The 4,402-nt window shown below is 40.7% G+C and overlaps 1 pseudogene; it reads left to right on the top strand.

Annotated features, from left to right (window-relative positions):
• Positions 1–391: 391 nt before the first annotated feature.
• On the top strand, positions 392–1,363 carry LOC149980304 (GTPase IMAP family member 9-like; annotated as a pseudogene).
• Positions 1,364–4,402: the final 3,039 nt, after the last annotated feature.

Here is a 4,402-nt window from a genome sequence, read left to right as displayed (position 1 = left end):
ATAAGTCTTCAACTTAAGTGATTTTTGCAATTGGTTCCAGTCACTGGCAGCAGAGAACTGGAAGGAAAGGCGGCCAAAGTAGGTGTTGGAAAGGCGGCCAAAGTATGTGTAATGATTCTAAAAAGGAACACATGGATTAGACATTTATTTTTGTACTGTGGCCTTTATTTTATAAAAGTAACATGTAGAGTTTTATTGGTATTTGATGGTAGTCAATGTAGCAACAAAATAATTATGACAGAAATACAGACTCGCACAAATTTCAGACCTGAGTTTCCATAACGTAAAATGTATCAACCCCTTCAAAAATGTCCATTAATTAAAATCCACATTACATTTCACATTTCCTGTTGCTGTAGGAATATTTTCCTGTTGTAGCAAACTTGCTCAAATGAAGATCTGTACAGGCAATGCTCACAGATTATTTTGTGCATTCCATAAAGTACAGCTTTGTGTCAAGAAGTGTGAAATGTAGCCGTTCCTCAAAATGTGACAATGTGTGGTACATGAAGACTAGACCTCTTTTAAAAAGGTAACAGCCGTGTCCATTTAATCCAACAGAACTCCAACCACAGACACAAAAGGAGGTCTGCATTGTTCTGGTCGGGAAGACTGGCGCTGGGAAAAGTGCATCAGCTTTAGAATCAAGGGTTTCCTCTAATTCTCTGACAAAAAAAACTGTGAAAAGGAAAAAGGGAAGGTGGATAGGCAAAGTGTAGCTGTTATTGACACCCCAGGGTTGTTACATACTACATTACCCAATGAAGAGGCACTGAACGAGATCGCTCTGTGCATCTCTCTCTCTGCTCCTGCTCCCCATATGTTCCTGGTTGTGATCAAGCTGGGAAGATTCACTGAAGAGGGGCAGAAAAACATGGAGATGATTCAGAGATTCTTCGGTGATGAAGCATCGAAATACACCATGGTTGTCTTCACACATGGAGACCTTCTTGATGATGATGGTGTAACAATTGACAACTTCCTGGGTGAAAATCCAAGTTTAGGAAGTTTAGTTTTCAAATTCAATGGGGGATATCATGTCTTCAAAAACAAAGATCAGAATCCCTCCCAGGTCCCTGAGCTCCTTGAGAAGATAAACAAGATGGTGACGATGAATGGAGGAAGTCACTACACCACTGAGATGTTCCAGGAGGCTGAGAGAGCGATTGAAGCGGAGAAGAACAGGATCCTGAGAGACAATGAAGAGAAGATACACAGAGAGGAGGAGAAACTGAAGAAAGACAAAATGAAACAAGAGGCTCACAAGAAAGAGCTTAAAGAGGAGAATGAGAGGATCCTGTATTGCATAAACCTGTCCAATCCTCTCAGATCTCCACCTGGCTTACAGGAAGGGGATAGTTAGGGGTTGTTTCTGGACAGGGGCTCTGTTGTTTCTACTAGAACCCTTCCTCTACATGCAAGGCTCTTCTGATTAGCTTGTTACTACTGTAAGTATCATCATTGGGAATTACCAACTTTAATAAACTGTCATGAAGATTATTTGTGTTATTTAAAGAACATGCCCTGAATCATCTGACACGTCCTCCACCATCCCTCCCTTCTCCCTCCTCCTTTCATCCTCCACCATCCCTCCGTTCTCCTTCCTCCTTTCATCCTCCACCATCCCTCCCTTCTCCTTCTTCCTTTCATCCTCCACCATCCCTCCCTTCCCTTTTTCTGGTTTTGTCTAGTGGGTCTAGCTAATATGTATGTTTCTAGCAAATTACCAGACTCTTTCAAGGTGTAATATTGTGAATATTTCAAGTGAGATGTTATTGACACACACACACACACACACACACACACACACACACACACACACACACACACACACACACACACACACACACACACACACACAGTTAACTAATGTATTTCCTTTTTACATGACCCTAGATCAAGGCTTTCGTACTATCACACAAAAACCCTTAACTCAACCCTTTCACATCACTGCACAACCAGAGTCAAATATAACCATATTTTTCTTCTTCTTCAGTAAACTATTTGTTTTCCACTTTGACCCAGAAAAGAAGTGCCCTCCCTTCCCTTATTGAACATTATCACATGGAACTACAGTGTAACTGTATCCTCGTGTAATGTTTGATGAGTAGAACCAAATATACTCTATCACAGTGTATATCTCTATCTAGTGGAAACTATGGAGAACTACAACATGTATGTTTTTTAAACATAGTCAGTGGGCGTGTGTGTGTGATTGGGGAGTTCATGGGGACACTGGTGGTTGTATTGAGAGTAACAAGGGAGAATTATTTTTATTTGAACCATTATTTAACTAGGCGAGTCAGTTAAAAACAAATTCTTATTTACAATGACGGCCTACCAAAAGGCAAAAGGCCTCCTGCGGGGACGGGGGCCTGGGATTAAAAACAAATAAAAAATACAATATGAATATAAAACACACATCACAACAAGAGAGACACAACACCACATAAAGAGAGACCTAAAGACAACAACATAACAAGGCCGCAACACATGACCACACAGCATGGTATCAACACAACATGACATCAAAATGGTAGCAACACAACATGGTATCAGCACAAAAACATGGTACAAGCATTTTTGGGCAAAGTCAACAGCACAAAGGTCAAGAAGGTGGAGGCAACAATGCATGGAACAGTAGTGGAGAAGTTGGAAAGTTTTAAGTTCCTTGGCATACACATCACAAACAAACTGAAATGGACCACCCACACAGACAGCGTGGTGAAGAAGCCGCAACAGCGCCTCTTCAACCTCAGGAGGCTGAAGAAATTTGGCTTGTCACCAAAAACACTCACAAACTTTTACAGATGCACAATCGAGAGCATCCTGTCGGGCTGTATCACCGCCTGGTATGGCAACTGCTCCGCCCACAATCAGTTTGCCCTCTGGAGCGCCTTATAACTGCCATTCCAGGACACCTACACCACCCGATATCACAGGAAGGCCAAAAAGATCATCAAGGACAACAACCACCCTAGCCACTGCCTGTTCACCCCACAATCATCCAGAAGGCAAGGTCAGTACAGGTGCATCAAAGCTGGGACCGAGAGACTGAAAAACAGCCTCTATCTCAAGGCCATCAGACTGTCAACTTCTCTGGGATATGTGGGACGGTAGCGATATGTGGGACGGTAGCGACCTCACCAAGAGCCAGTGAAATTGCAGGGCTCCAAATTCAAAACAACAGAAATCTCATAATTAGAATTCCTCAAACATACAAATATTATACACCATTTTAAAGAGAAACTTCTCGTTAATCCAGCCACAGTGTCTGATTTCAAAAAGGCTTTACGGTGAAAGCACACCTTGCGATTATGTTAGGTCAGCGCCTAGCCACAGAAAAACATAAAGCCATTTTCCAAAGAAGGAGAGGTGTCACAAAATACAGAAATAGCGTTAAGATTAATCACTAACATTTGATGATCTTCACCGGATGGCACTCGCAGGACTCCATGTAGACAATAAATGTGTGTTTTGTTCGGTAAAGTTTATCTTTATGTCCAAACACCTCATTTGAAATTGGTGCGTTATGTTCAGAAATGCATTGTCTCAAACAAACATCCGGTGAAAGTGCAGAGAGCCACATCAAATTACAGAAATACTCATCATAAACATTAATAAAAGATACAAGTGTTAAACACACAATTAAAGATACATTTCTCCTTAACTTCTCTGCGCACAGATCCAGTTAGTGGGATTAAATTAAACAACATACAGCCACAGCGCTACATAAATAGTCATATTAAACATTCCTGATAATAGAAGTGGCTCACGTGGTTCAAAAGTCTAGAATCTTGATAATCCAACTGCGTTGTCAGATTTAAAAAAGGATTTACTGCGAAAGAATACGATGCGATTATCTGAGGACAGAGCCCCATACCAAAATACTATTTCAACCAGCACAGGCTTAACAAAATCGAAATTGCAATAAAATAAATCGTTCACCTTTGACAATCTTCCTCTGTTTGCAATCCCAAGGCTCATTGTTACACAATGAATGGTCATTTGTTTGATAAAATCTATTTTTATTGCCTTAAAACATACAAATTATTATATCACTATGTAAGGCTATTTCACTGACAACGTGAATGATTAACAATATTAGGTTGTTAACACGTTTGTTTCTTTACATAAATAAATGGACACAAAAAAAGGCAGTGTATAACAACATTTCCCATCATGCATTGCTTCTGAAATGCTGCCCAAGGCTGTAGCAGAGAAACAGTGGTTATACAAGAAATCCCGTGACTGACTAGAAAGGGACTCAGTGATCTATGATTTATCATGCAGTGGAGAGCATGGTCTTTTGTCCGAGTAGATGTGCAAGCATTGCATTGCATCAACTAATGGTTGCGTGCAAGTCATCCAGATGGCACTATTATGATGTGGTAAGCTGAAA

Source organism: Oncorhynchus mykiss, chromosome 10 (assembly GCF_057628025.1).
Source record: "Oncorhynchus mykiss isolate SJ-2025 chromosome 10, ASM5762802v1, whole genome shotgun sequence".
Taxonomy (NCBI): domain Eukaryota; kingdom Metazoa; phylum Chordata; class Actinopteri; order Salmoniformes; family Salmonidae; genus Oncorhynchus; species Oncorhynchus mykiss.
The sequence above is the reverse complement of the archived record's forward strand: the minus strand, read 5'-3'. Positions and strand labels throughout refer to the sequence as shown.